This window comes from Kogia breviceps, chromosome 3, assembly GCF_026419965.1.
Source record: "Kogia breviceps isolate mKogBre1 chromosome 3, mKogBre1 haplotype 1, whole genome shotgun sequence".
Taxonomy (NCBI): Eukaryota; Metazoa; Chordata; class Mammalia; order Artiodactyla; family Physeteridae; genus Kogia; species Kogia breviceps.
This window is the reverse complement of record NC_081312.1, coordinates 54,044,927-54,060,759: the sequence shown is the minus strand read 5'-3', so window position 1 is coordinate 54,060,759 and position 15,833 is coordinate 54,044,927. Positions and strand designations below refer to the sequence as shown.

Here is a 15,833-nt window from a genome sequence, read left to right as displayed (position 1 = left end):
CATAAATAGCTTTTATTATGTTGAGATGTGTGCCCTCCATACCCACTTTGGTAAGAGTTTTTATCATGAATGGATAATGAATTTTGTCAAATGCTTTTATTGCATCTATTTAGATGATCATGTGGTTTTTGTCTTTTCTTTCATTTATGTGGTGTATCACATTGATTGATTTGCATATGTTGAAGCATCCATGTGAAATTGAGATGAATCCCACTTGGTCATGGTGTATGATCTTTGTTTTGTGTTGTTGGATTCGGTTTGATAATATTTTGTTGATAACAAAGATATTGGCCGGTAATTTTCCTTTTTGGTGGTGTCTTTACCTAGTTTTGGTAACAGGGTGATGGTGGATGTATAGAATGTCTTTGGGAGTGTTCCTTCCTCTTCAGTCTTTTTGGAAGAGTTTGAGAAGGATCAATATAAATTCTTTGTATATTTGGTAGAATTCTCCTGTGAAGCCATCTGGTCCTGGTCCTGGGCTTTTGTTTGTAGGGAGTTGTGTTTTTTTTTTTTTTTTTTTTTGGTTTTGTTTGTTTGGTTTATTATGGATTCTATTTAATTCTAGTGATTGGTTAGTTTAACTTATCTATTTCTTCTTGATTCAGTTTTGGTGGGCTGCATGTTTCTAGAAACTTGTTCATATCTTCTAGGTTGTCAAATTCATTGGCATATAATTGTTTGTAGTGTTCCCTTCTGGTTTTTTGTATTTCTGCAGTATTGGCTGTCATATCCCCTTTTTCATTTCTTATTTTGCTTATTTGGGTTCTCTCACCTTTATTCTTTGTGAACCTGGTCAGAGGTTTGTCAATTTTGTTTACCCTTTCAAAGAACCAGCTCCTGGTTTCATTGATTTTCTTCTATTGTTTTTTAATCTCTATTTATTTTCCTCTCTGATCTTTATTATTTCCTTCCTTCTGCTGACTTTAGGTTTTATTTGCTCTTCTTTTTCTAATTCTTTTAAGTGGTAGGTTATGTTGTTTATTTGAAATTTTTCTTATTTTTTGAGGAAGGCCTATATCACTATGAACTTCCCTCTAAGAACTGCTTTTGCATCATGCCATAGATTTTTGTATGGTTGTTTTTTCATTGTCATTTGTCTCAAGGTATTTTTAATTTCTTCTTTGATTTCATCATTGACCCATTGATTTTTTAGTAGCATGTTGTTTAGTCTCAATGTAATCTTTTTTTTTTTCTCATTTCTTTTTCTGTGGTTGATTTTTAGTTTTATGTTGTGATCAGAAGAGATACTTGAGATTATTTCTCTACTCTTAAATTTGTTCAGGCTTGGTTTGTGCCCTACTATGTGGTCAATCCTAGAAAATGTTCTATGTGCACTTGATAAGAATGTGTATTCTGGTTTTCTTGGATGTTATGTCTGAAAATTTCAATTAAGTCTAGCTGTTCTGATGTTTCATTTAGGATCTCTGTTGCCTTATTGATTTTCTGTCTAGAAGATCTGTCCATTGATGTGAGTGGGTTGTTAAAGGAATACTATTACTGTATTCCTGTCAATTTCTCCCTTTATGTCTGTTAGTATTTGTTTTATGTAATTGGGTGCTCCTATATTAGGTGTATATATGTTGACGAGTGTAAAAGCCTCTTCTTGTATTGATCCTTTTATCATTATACAGTGTCCTTCTTTATTTTTCTTTATGGTCTTTGTTTTAAAGTCTATTTTCTCTGTTATGAATATTGTGACCCCCACTTTCTTATCATTTCCATTTACATGGAACATCTTTTTCCATCCCCTCACTTTTCATCTATGTGTGTCCTTTGCTCTAAAGTGGGTCTCTTGTAGGCAGCATATTGTAGGCTCTTGTTTTTTATCCAATCTGCCACTCTACATCTTTTAATTGGAGCATTTAGTCCATTGTCATTTAAGGTAATTATTGGTAGGTATGTATTTATTGCCATTTTAAACCTTGTTTTCCAGTTGATTCTGTTTCTTCTTTGTTCCTTTCTTTTTTGTTTTTATTTTTGTGGTTTGATGATTACTTTTTATCTTATGCTTGTGTTTTCTTCTTTTTGGTTTTTGTGAATCTGTTGTATGTTTTTGATTTGTGGTTATCCTGTTTTTCAAGTATGTTAACCCCTTCCTATGCCTGCTTGCTTTATACTGATAGTCATATAGGCTAAAATACATTCTAAAAAAAACCCAGACAAACCAGAATCTACGTTTTCTTACTCTCCTCCCCCACATTTTATGATTTTGATGTCCTCTTTTACATCTTCATGTTTATCATTTTGCTGTTCATTGTAGTTATCATTGTTTTCACAAAAATGTTTCATATTTTTAAAAAAATCTGTGTACTTATTTAAGTGATTTACTTCCCAATTGTGTTTTTCTCTTTCCTGTAGATTCTTGCTTCTTTTCTGTTTAGAGAAAACGTCTCAATATTTCTTTTAGGACAGGTTTAGTATTGCTATATTCTTTTAGTTTTTGCCTGTCTGAGAAATTCTTTTTCTCGTTCTATTCTACATGATAATCTTGCTAGGTAGAGTATTCTAGGTTGTGTATTTTTCCCTTTTAGGATTTTGAATATATCTTGCCACTCCCTTCTGGCCTGCAATATTTCTGTAGAAAAATAAGCTGATAGACTTATGGGGGTTTCCTTATAATTAACTTTGTTTTTCTCTTGATGCCTTTAGAATATACTCTTTAACTTTTGCAATTTTTATTATAATATGTATTAATGTAGGTCTGTTCAGGTTTTATCTTGTTTGGGAGCCTCTGTGTTTCCTGTACCTTGATTTCTGTTTCCTTCTTTAGTTTTGGGAAGTTTTCAGCCATAATTTCTTCAAATACATTTTCAATCCCCTTTTCTCTTTCTTCCCCTTCTGGGAGCCCTAATATGTGAAAATTGGCATGTTAATATTATCCCATAGGTCTCTTTATATTATCCCATCGGTCTCTTATATTGCTTTCATTTTTTTCCATTTGACTTTTTATCTGATGTTCTAATTGGGTGATTTCCTTTATTCTGTCTTCCATATCACTTATTTGTTCTTCTGCAATATTCATTCTGCTATTCTTTGCCTTTAGCTCAGCTTTTGTCTCAGCAAATTAGTTGTCTAATTTTTCTTGGCTCAGCTTGGTAGTTTCTAGTTTCTTTTTACAGTACTCTGCATTTCTGTTGATAGCCTTTCTTAATTCTTTCAGTATTTTCCTTATCTCCTTTTTGAAATTGGTGTCTTTCATTATTTGTTCTTTCAGGGGAATTCTCTTGGCCATTTAACTGGGAGCAGTTCCTCTGCTTCTTCATTTTACTTGTATTTTTCTTACTCTGTGAGTTTAGGAGAAACAATTGTCTACTGTGGTCTTAGAGGGCTGTATATATTTTGGAGCTTCCCTGTGTAGCTTGTGTGGGTTTAATATTTTTGGTGTAAGGGCTGCTTTATAGGAAGGATGCCTGCCATCTCTTTCCTCAGTGTGTGCTAGCCGTTATCCCTTTAATAGGGTGTGTGCAGATTTGGCAGGTGTTCCCTGTTCCTGGGGCTCTAGGTCGTGGTGGCAGTTCTTGTGCCCCCGGAAACTGTGATGGCAGTGGAGGTGGCTTGCAGCTGCTTCTGGAGCCTGGGAGGGTGGTGGTGGCCACTTGTATGTGCTCCCACAGCCCGCAACAGTGGCAGCTCGCGACAGCTCCTGGAACTTGTGTAGGTCATGTCCTGCTGCCTGAGAGCATGTGCAGGGAAAAAAGCTGCAATGGCAGGTCCCTCCTCTTGTCCACCCCCCAAAACAATGCTGTCTGTCCTCTAAGCTGGGCCAGGGCTTCCTCCACATACACCCTCAGTTGTGGTCACACCAGACTCTAGCCAACTTCGGGCTGTTTCCATGCAGCCAACCCCAGTTCTCTCCCCACATCTGATCTCTGAAGCCCGAGCTCAGCACCCAGCCCCTGCCCACACCGGCGAACATGCCTCTCATGCTGGGGAGTGCAGGGCAGTGGCACTGACTGTCTGTGCAGGTTTCTCTCTGTTCTGGCTGCTACAAGCCGGTTGCTGTGCTCTCCTCCAAGGCTCCAAATCTCCTCTTCTGTCGTGGCTGATCTCCCTGCTGGTGAGGGGACATCCCCAAGTGCAGAAACCTTTCCTCTTTCACAGCTCCCTTTCAGGGACGCAGGTTCCATCTCAATTCTTTTCTCTTTCTTTTTGTCGTTATTCTTTTGTCCTACCCAATTATGTGGAATTTTTCTTACCCTTTCAGAAATCTGAGGTCTTCTGCCAGTGTTGGGTAGATATTCTGTGAGAATCATTCCACATGTAGATGTATTTTTGATGTACTTATGGGAAGAGGTAAACTTCATGTCCTACAACTTCACCATCTTCATCTCTCCCCCTCAGTGCTGTATTTAAAAATTATCCCCTAACCCAAGGTCATAAAGCTTTTCTATCATAATTTTTTCTAGATGGTTGATAATTTTATGGTTTACATTTAAGGACACAACACATTGTAGTTAATTTTTGCATAAAGTATAAGATATGAATTGAGGTACATGATTATATATATGGATGTCAAAATTTTCAAGCAGCATTTCTTGAAAAAGACCATTTTTATCCATTGACTTCCCTTTATTTTAAAAATAAAAATAAAAATCATTTGACAGTAGGGGTCTGTTCTGGGCTCTCCACTGATTGATGTGTTTATCATTTGCATAATGCCATACTGCCTTGGGTTCTGATCTTATCTTTACTATTGCTGATCTTATTGCTTGATTTTAGTTTAGTTTGCTCTTGTTTATCTAATTTCTTACTGTGGAAGCATAAATTACTATTTGACTCTTTATTGTTTTTTCTAATATAGGCATGCAATGCCAAAAATTTTCCTCTAAGCGTTACTTTAGCTGCACCCCAGGAAATTTGATATGTTGTATTTTCATTTTTACTCAGTTCAAAATTGAGTGTATTTCATCTTTGATGCATAGGTTATTTAGAAGGGTGCTGTTTAACTTCCAAGTATTCATGGGATTTTTCCAAATAGCTTTTTGTAATTGATAATTAGCCTAATTATATTATTGAAAACACATTTTGTATTCTTTCTATTCTTTTAAACTTGTGTAAATTTGTCTTATGGCCCAGAATATAATCTATTTTGGTAACTGTTTCATGTGTATTTGAAAGAGTATGTATTTGCTGTTGTTGGGTAAAATGTTCTTTCAGTGTCGATTAGGTCAAATTAGTAAATAAAAAAATTTTAGTGGTTGCCCCATGGTCTACAATATACATCTTTAATTAATCATTCTACCCTCAAATAATATACCACTTCACATATAGTGTGAGGAATTTATAACAGTAAATTCCAAATTCCTTCCTCCCATCCTTTGTATTGTGATTGGTATACATTTTATTCTTTTTTGAAATATTTATTTATTTATTTATTTATGGCCGTGTTGGGTCTTCGTTGCTGCGTGTGGGCTTTCTCTAGTTGTGGCAAGCAGGGGCTACTCTTCGTTGCAGTGCATGGGCTTCTCATTGCGGTAGCTTCTCTTGTTGCAGAGCATGGGCTCTAGGCACACGGACTTCAATAGTTGTGGTGTGCAGGCTCAATAGTTGTGGCTTGTGGGATCTAGAGCGCAGGCTCAGTAATTGTAGTGTGCGGGTTTAGTTATTCCGCGGCATGTGGGATCTTCTCAGACTAGGGCTCGAACCAGTGTCCCCTGCATTGGCAGGTGGATCCTTAACCACTGCACCACCAGAGAAGTCTGACACTTAATTCTTACACATACTATAGACATACAACTCTTTCATACTATTTTTAATCACACAGTTATATTTTAGAGCAATTAAGAATAAGAAAAAATAAAGTAAAATTTATTTTATTTTCATTTTTTCCAGTGTTCTTTCTTCTACTGTGCAGATGCATATCTTGCTGTCTGGTGTCATAGTCCTTCTGCCTAAAGAGCCTCCTTTAACATTTCTTTTAGTGTAGATGTGATGGAAATGCATCCTTTCCAATTTTGTTTATTTGCAAAAATCTTTATTTGTCCTTTGCTTTTTTTTTTTTTTTTGCGGTACACGGTCCTCTCACTGTTGTGGCCTCTCCTATTGCGGAGCACAGGCTCCGGACGTGCAGGCCCAGCGGCCATGGCTCATGGGCCCCAGACGCTCCGCAGCATGTGAGATCCTCCTGGACTGGGGCACAAACCTGTGTCCCCTGCATCGGCAGGTGGACTCAACCACTGCGCCATCAGGGAAGCCCTGTCCTTTGCTTTTTTGAAAGACATTTTTATTAGTTACAGTGAGGTGGGTATAACTTTCCTTTTGCTCGGCTTCTAGTGTAGGTGTTTGAATTAATGTAGTCAGGGCTTGGGCAGCGTTTGAGATTTGTTGTTGCTGTAGTTACCCACAGTGCACCACAGGCTTCAAATTCCTCCAGCAGTACCTTTGGTTTAGGGTGGGCCCCAGTTTGCTTGAGGGTTGTTTAGGGTGGAGACCCATTTATCATTTCTCAGTGTCAGCTCCACCTTCAGCTTTCAGTGTGAATTTTGCCTGTTTGAAATTTGCCTTTTGCTTTTGTCCCAGGAGGCCCAACCATTACTTGTAGTTTGTACTTGTTATCTTAGTTGTACATGGCATGGTGGGGAGTGTTTTCTGATAGTCTGATTATATCTTAATCCTTGCCATCCCAGTACCTGAATAATGGAATTAATGGCCTTTACAGTTGCTCTTGACCCACTTTAACTGTAGTTTTAGGCACAGGATAATTTCCTGCACTTTAAGTGTCACTGGTTTTCTGTTTCTTTCTCCCTATTGCAGTTGTTTTTTCCCAGTACTTTAAAGTTGACAGTTTTTGTTGTCTTTCCTCCTACAAATGAAAGATTTTGTTCCTCTTTGGAACAAAATCTGTTTATAATATTCTAAAGCTAATTATATCCTGTTATGGTTTCCCAGTCTGCAGCTTCTGTTCACTCCCCAGGGTCTTCAAGGAGCTGCCTTCTGCATTATGTGCAGGATTTATAGCTGTTTCCTTGGGGATGGGGGAGCCCCCATTACAATCTTATTCCTACATTGCCCCCTCGCATATATTTTTCTACATGTTTTTGCTGCTCTTGTCAATCTGATCCCATGTCTCTCAGGAATTATTTATAATTTCTAGACCCACAATTTCAGCATTTTTTATTTACCTTAAATATGGATATAAATACACAGAAACAAATACAAACACAAATGTGTAATTATAACTGAATATATTACAACAAATTTAAGAGTAATAGCTCGTTAAATATAAGTACCTATTTCCTGTAGGAGCTGAAGTATCACTCCATTTAATATACCTTGATGCAGTCTTTTTCAATCCTTTTCCTAAACAATTTCCTCATTTAAAATTGAAAATGACCTTACATCTTGTTCTATAATCTAGGAAGATGTTTACAATTTATTGCCCATTTCCCCAAAGCCTTTTAATCTCTCCAAACAGCTTTTAATTTCCAGGAAAGATTCCTAGATGTAAAATGCCATTTTATGAATAATTTCTCTATTCCCCTTTTGGGCAAGCTGCTACTTATCTGGCAAGATTTAAAAGCTATTTTCAAAAAGACTTCCAAGGGACTGGTAATTAGCTTCTTTTAACTTTCAAAAACATTCTATTTGGATTTTGTTCCATATTAAGAATATTTTATAAGATATTTCAGAGGACATTTATCCCTCTTTGTAAATGGACTAGAGGGAATATGATACAATATCTATGAATGAGTATAATTAAACCCTTTGCACTCAGAGATTGTATCTTCAAAAACCTATAAGGTAACCATGACACATGACTATATTTAATAATCATGCTAATTATTATAAATTAAATTCTCTAGGATGTTAATATTGAAGGTGCGATGTTAGATGTTTCTAAACAACCAGCTATTCACTTTTAAATGGAAAGTTTATTTTTATTCTGTCTTAATACTAAAATATTCTTATTTGCTTACATATCTTAAATATTTTAATAATTCACATTATTAGTACTATAAAAATTAGTGATATTAATCCTCAGGGTCCACTTGAAGCTATACCATCCTTGTATGCAATTCATATAGCCGTGCTCCTGTTATAATTCCTTCTCTGTATCTGAAATAGTGAATGATGAATTGCTGGTAGGGTGTAGCAATACATTGTAAAGTTGCGTTGGCTCCATACTCAGAAAAAAGGCAAAAAAGAAAAAATGGAGAATCATTCAGGCTTACCTCATCTTATGTAGAGCAGATTATCTATTATGTGTCTCCTCAAACACATATAAATGCTCTGCTCATTGGTGATCCAAACCCAATGGATGAGTTTTTACTAATTAATTCCAATGATACCTTGAAGATATCTCTCTGGATGAATTATGATGGGAAGTATTATAAACGGTAATACATTTCAACATATTTAAACTTAACATTATCTGGCTTCTATTAGAGATAATGTTTAAAGAACTTATGGTTCTTGCATAAATTTTCTGCTGATGCTTCACATGGTTTTCAAATATTGGAAGAAACCAATTGGACTTAAGGTTATTAGGTAGTCTTTAATATCTACTGTATTATTGACAGGTATTGAACTGGATTCCATAGATAATAAAACCACACTTCTATTATAATGACATAAAAATGAAAAGAACCAAAGAATTGACTCAAATAGCCATGGGGTAGGCGGCACTGTATGACAGTCCTTTGTGTGCTCATTTTTTTGTTTGTTTGTTTCATTTTTTTTGTTTGTTTTGCGGTACGCGGGCCTCTCACTAATGTGGCCTCTCCCGTTGCGGAGCACAGGCTCCGGACGCACAGGCTCAGCGGCCATGGCTCACGGGCCCAGCCGCTCCGCGGCATGTGGGATCTTCCCAGACTGGGGCATGAACCCGCATCCCCTGAATCGGCAGGCGGACTCCCAACCACTGCACCACCAGGGAAGCCCTTTGTGTGCTCATTGATATGATCTACCTTTTCTTAAAATTTAAAAATAATGTAGTTAAATTGTATGTATTTAAACATACCTTTGAATAAAATAACATTTTCTATGTAAAAGTATTTTAAAAAAATAAAGATAATGAAACTGCATTTTGAAACTAATACAATGCAGCCCAAATATTATTCATAGGAAGTTTCTTGCCTTTAAAATGGTTTTAATAAAAGATGAGATTATTAAAATAACTATTCAAAGCTTTAAAAAAGATTAAACCTTATAAAAACTTAAGGAATTGGATAAAATTTAAAGTTACACATTGATTAGAAAAGAAAAAGCAGAATAGAGGAATGACTAATAACTGGTCTATTGAATGAATAATTAAAAGAATAAAAAGAATAAAGCCAGCAAATCTCTGGAAAATTTGACCGTGGGAGATAAAACACACACAAAAAGAAAAAAAAAAAAAAAAAAAGAACAATCAAGATTGGAAATGAGGAAAAATCCTGCCAAAATTTTGAAGGAAATTGTAAATTTTTATAAAAATAGGATATAAAGTTATATATACACATATATTGAAATATTCAGCTCTTCTCACCTCTGATAAACTTATATAGCTTGGAGCTTGATAGTCTATGGTTTATGCGCTAGAGATATACCAGTGAAGTTTACATCCTACTGACCTCTCCAGGTGCCGATGGAAATACTCTACTTGCATAGTGCTCGATGGCTTTGGCAGGTGAGAGAGAGAATAATTGCATCCATCTTCTGCCTTTTGTTAGAGATATTGTTTAGGGGTCTAAGGTATTACAGAGTTTAAGTAATTCAGCTTCTTAAATTTATACATATGCCTCTTTTTTTCCCCAGTGTACATCACACCACCAAATGGTTAGAATAGGATACTTTCAATACAGCCTCAATATTGCACCTCAGACCACATTCCCTCCCTCATCTCTGGCGTGTGGTGGTTTTTTGCCAGTCGGCTTCCTCATAATGATTTTTTTTTCTTAATCTGCTCATTAATCCCCCATGAGATCTAACTCCTCCACATCAACATACACATTCCTTAATGTGCCATAAGCCCAATTAATGATAATGATAGTTTGTTTCCTTGTTTGTTTGGTTATTATTGCTTCTAAAATTAAAGCATCTCTTGGAAGGATAAAATGAAATTGACATTGTTGTCCTGTTGATAGCCATATGTTGAAGACTTGATATTCCATAAAAGAAATAGAAGTGATAGATACACAATAATATAGCAGTTGCCCTGGCACCCCAATTTCTTACACAATATAGTTCATGAAACAATATATATAGGGGAACTTGGGCATGTTGTTCTGTATAAAATATATATGGAAGTCTAGCTTCCCCATTAACAGACCCTAATTCTTTTGGCTGGCAATAATTTTAGGATCTCAGTTGATCATGGGTCTCTCTAAAACCAGAAGTTATTTTCATTGCATGTTCTGCTAGTATAGATTTGGCCTATTTTTCACCTCTGAGTGATTGATTCTGGTGACAATGAGTTGCCTTTTCATTGCAGCAAAAGAGAATGATTTCAAATCATTGTGTCTAATCAGTCCAAGTGAGAGAAGCCAACCAAGCCTCTCACTTGAAGATATTTCCTGTTTCAATTTTCATTTTATCTCTCTGATTCATCTTTTAATCACAGCAATGCTATTGTCTGATGGAAATGCAATGTTGGAAATTTAAACATGGCATAATTTAGTATATTTCACTGAACCTCAGAAGAGAAAAATCTCTTTCCTTTCTCAGGCACCCAGCTACTTTTTTAAAAAATGACTACTTATGAGTTGAAATATCATTACTACAAAAATAGAATGTGTAAGATCATGCCAAAATGCACAGATATTCTTACCAGCTTTTCAAAGTGATTTCAAATGTGGTACATTTTCAGTTCTGTACTGATATTTGTTTTCCAAAGATGATTATTTGGATACAAATATAAATATGTTTGTATGTATCTTCATAATCTTTAACGATATGTCTGCATGAGATAGGTACATATAGAGACATACCGCAATATTAGAGCAACTTAAAGATATACAGTAATATAAGCTTCCTTAGAGTGGTTTATCTAGTATTTTTTTTACTTAAATAATTGCTTAATGAAAACAGGAAAAAAAAGATCCATTTGAAAGCAAAAAACTGACAAATCTAAACTTTGATTTTCATAAATATCAATAAAAAATTCCCTGAGCTCATTGTTTGTGAAGCTTGTCTACACATTAGAATCAACTGGGGATCTTTTTTTTTTTTTTTTTTTTTTTTTTTTTTTTAACTGGGGATCTTTTAAAACTTCAAAGCCCAGGACACATCCCAGCCAAATTAGAGCATAAAGACCTTCTTATAGATTATCTTCTAAAAGCATTAGAGCTTTCACATTTAGGTTTTTAATTTCCCTAAGAAAAGTTGGAGTTCTAATTAACTTTTGGGACAACATCAGCATTCATTGAACCCATTTCTTGTTTTTGAGTTTCATTTTTTGAGTGCTTCTAACTATATATAAGGACTGATACTTTAGGAACTTTATTCTTTATTAAAAATCTGTCAAAGGAAAAAAGGAGTATTTTTTTTTTTTTTTTCTTGCGGTATGCGGGCCTCTCACTGTTGTGGTCTCTCCCGTTGCGGTGCACAGGCTCCGGACGCGCAGGCTCAGTGGCCATGGCTCACAGGCCCACATGCTCCACAGCATGTGGGATCTTCCCGGACCGGGGCACGAACTCGCGTCTCCTGCATTGGCAGGCGGACTCTCAACCACTGTGCCACCAGGGAAACCCAGGAGTATTTTTAATAAACAAAACTCATTCTATCTGCAGTTACCATATGATACGTGGAGCCCTTTTATAAATTAAAGTTACATAACAGGAGCTCAGTGATCTTATTTTCCTGTATCTTGAAACACCCAGCTATTTTATCATAGTGGGGATTGTCATTACTCATCAATTATTATCAATGATGCTTTAAAAAAGACTGAAATAATAAGAAAGAAGATTAATGGATTTTTTTCTACAAGGCTCATGCTGAAATGAAAACAAACCTTTGTCATTGAATCATTCTTATTTTTCTTATTGCCTTATCCAAAATATTGTAGCCATTTCTCAAAAAGTAAAGTAGATGATTCGATCATCTCTGTAGTATTGTCTTACCTTTCTTGAACACAGTTGAGAATTTTCTGCTTATAATGGTAAAGAGAAGAAAATTTATGAAAGAAGAGTTTTCACAAATATGATACGAATCAGGAGATAAATCAGGAGGTGAGACAGCACCACAATGAACCCTAGACTCTTAATAATGATGATGAAATAGATTTTATAAGCACAGTCTCAGCTATGAGTCTTCAGATTATGATGTCCGAGGTGAACTTTCTCAAATTCAAGAATCAACAAGTGAACAATATATTTCTAAGGATAAATGGAAAATATGATATTCTCATTCAGTTAGTCATTCAGCTGGGATGACATCATTGCACAAAATTTTGCAACAAGAATCTGAACATTTTTAGGATGGACCTAGAGGATATTATGCTAAGTGAAATAAGTCAGACAAGGAAAGGCAAATACTGTATGATTTCACTTATATGTAGAATTTATAAAACAAAACAAATGAACAAACAAAACAGAAACAGACTCATAGATACAGAAAACAAACTGTTGGTTGCCAGAGGGAAGGGAGATGGGAGGGTTAGGCAACATAGGTGAAGGGGATTAAGAGGTACAAACTTCCAGTTATAAAGTAAGTCATAGGGATATAATTACAGCATAGGGAATATAGACAATAATATTGCAACAACTTTGTATAGTGACAGGTGGTTACTGGACTTATTGCGGTGATCAATTCATAATGTATATATATGTCAAATCAGTTGTACACCTAAAATCAATATAATGTTGTATTCAACTATATTTCAAGTAAAAAAGAATCTGAACTTTTTTGAAAGGATGTGTGACAATATTCTTTCATCTTTTATTATGTTTATTCACCAAAATGTTCTTGATATGCTCATAAGTGGACAAATGCTAAGAGTAAGAATTGGAAAAAGACATTGGAAGGAAATAGATGGTGTAGACATGAAACAAAATCCTCTGGTTTCATCAATCTAGTTTGTATTTATAAACCTAAAACTGAGACTACTTTCCAATTTTGGAGCAGAAGAAAAACACCGTGAGCCGTCAAAGTTTCAAAAATCTTTTTCATTGTGTATTGATTATATAAGTGCTAAAAGAAGAACAAGAAGTAATGATGAATTTGAAATTACTAGAGATGTATTTGCAATCTGGAACCAATATTTATAAGCTGGATATGTTCATCATTCATACATTGCAATAATGAAAAGTTGGTTTTATTCAGAAGATACTGTCCATTTTAGGTATATATCTTCAAAAATAGGAAAATATAGAATAAAATTTGGACTAGCCATGTTTAAATTCTCATTTAAATTTCTAATAAAATAGCCTCTAAATATCTCTTTATTCTTAGTTCTAAAATTATCCATGACTTAAAAATCTAAAAAATTAAGATCTCTTTGGAACAAGATATTATACGGTGATGACTGTTTTTTTGTTTTGTTGGGGGTTTTTTGGCATACTGAATTTTTTTCCACAGTTGACACACTATTTTCCTAACACAACTGATTCAAAAGACCATGCTTCCCACTGTCCTTTAGTGTCAACTCTGCCATATATCTGCATTGTGGATATTATGTCTGTTTCTGGGACCTCTATTCTATTCTATTTATTATAAATTTATTTATTTATTTTTGGCTGCATTGGGTCTTTGTTGCTACGCACAGGCTTTCTCTAATTGCGGCGAGTGGGGGCTACTCTTCGTTGTGGTGCGCAAGCTTCTCATTCTGGTGGCTTCTCTTGTTGCGGAGCACAGGTTCTAGGCTCATGGGCTTCAGTAGTTGTGGCCCATGGGCTCAGTAGTTGTGACTCACGGGCTCTAGAGTGCAGGCTCAGTAGTTGTGGCACATGAGGTTAGTTGTTCCGCGGCATGTGGGATCTTCCCAGACCAGGGCTTGAACCCGTGTCCCCTGCGTTGGCAGGTAGATTCTTAACCACTGCGCCACCAGGGAAGTCCCTCTATTCTATTTAATGGGTCTGACATCTATGCTGCCGTAAAATCTCACTGTCTTAATTACTTTGCTTTATAGGAAATCTTGATATTTGGAAAACCAGTCCTCCCTCCACCTTCTTCCTCAGCAGTAACTTATTTATTTTTAATCCTTTGAGAAATTACATTTTAGAATCTGCTTATATTTCATCAAACATAGAATTTTAATGATAACCACATTGAATTAATAAATCACTTTGGGCAGCTTGACATCTTTATACTTTTGAGTCTTTAAATCTACATACATATTATTCTATCTGACCAGTCATATTACTTTTCTGGAACTACCTTCCATCCATCCTTGTAATTACTCTGAAAAAACTATAGCCTATTTAACAAAAGTTAGTAGTCCAGAGATAGTTTTCTGATAAAAGGTAAGAATAAGAAAAGAGATCTATCCTCTAAGAATTTTGGAATTGGTATAGAGACAGATATCTTAAACTCAGTTGTTTTCTGAAGAGTAGAGGGATTTGCCTAAAAAGCAGAGGAACTGGTCTGCAGCATGAGAAAAAAAAAAACTGAAGGAAGTTACAGAAGGAAAGAATGTGAAAACAGAGAGATTGAGGACAGTCAACCCACACGTTTCAATTTGTTCATGAGATACAGCTGCATTTTTGTCCTTCTATTCTGTGAAATACATATGCTTATAATAAAATTTTCTCTTTTCTGAAGCCAAATTAAGTTCAGCTTTTGTTTGCTGTTGAAGCATTCATAATTATCATAGTTCTTTCTTATAGGCTATTTATCAATAATGATGATTTCTTAGGCATTACTTTTCCTTCAGATTCATAATTCATAGTCAATTTAGAAACTGTAGATTTAAGGACAATTTCATCATACTTTATAGAAAAATTCTTAAGTGTGCTTATGAATGATTAGTAATAAAGTCATACAACATGACTTAGGAATTCTGGTAAAAATGATGGGAAGGGTTTGAAATTGTTAATTTGAAATAGACTTGATTTTTGGAAAATATTTGTCTTTGAAAAAGACATCAAAAAATCTATGTCAAAAACTGATAATAGATTTTCCATTTATTGATGTTTCTTACTTTTTAAGAATAAAGGCCTAATCTAATAACTTCTGACTGGTAATCATATACTGCTACTTTGGGTTAATAATACTTTTACAAAATGAAATCTAGGTTTTAGTGTCTAATTATTATACCAACATTGATGGACAAAGTTGAAATAAATTTTGGTTAAACACTGAAAACTTTTTTTTTTTGACACTGTCTTATTTTATTCAAATAGAAGTCTGCTCACACATGGTCCAAGAACACCCAAATAATAAAGCAGAGATTGGTCTTCAAACATCATAGCCAATTATGCCATGCTTGCCTATGATCTCGCCAACATAAAACCACATCCACACCTCAGTGGCCACCAAACCATTCAGTAGAGCTTCCTTAACTGTGAGCTGTTTGAAGCTAACAGTTTGAGCACTATTGATAATGTTTTTCAAGCTCTGAATAGCTAGCTGTAGGGATCTCAGGAGGGGTTGGAGGAACCACTCAACCATAGCATAGTGCCAAAATGTGGCCAATCGAGGCTTTGAGTAAGTCACGGCAGCATTGACCAGCACTGGAGCCTTCTCTATGAGGTTACAGACAAACTGGGCCATGGTTCTAGGACGGAAAGCCCATTACCCCGAGTGGCCGGCTTGAAAACTTTTAATTCTGAACCAACATATGGATTTTTTAAGGAATATAAACAACTGAGCTCTGTACAAATACAAAAATTACGCTTATCTTCTGTTTACAGGAATAGTAAATACAAATGCACTTAAAGCTGCCTTATAGTGAAAATCACAGCTTATAATATGGAATT

At 35.4% G+C, this 15,833-nt stretch overlaps 1 pseudogene; it reads right to left on the bottom strand.

Annotated features, from left to right (window-relative positions):
* Window positions 1–15,312: 15,312 nt before the first annotated feature.
* Window positions 15,313–15,627, bottom strand: LOC131752783 (ATP synthase subunit g, mitochondrial pseudogene; annotated as a pseudogene).
* Window positions 15,628–15,833: the final 206 nt, after the last annotated feature.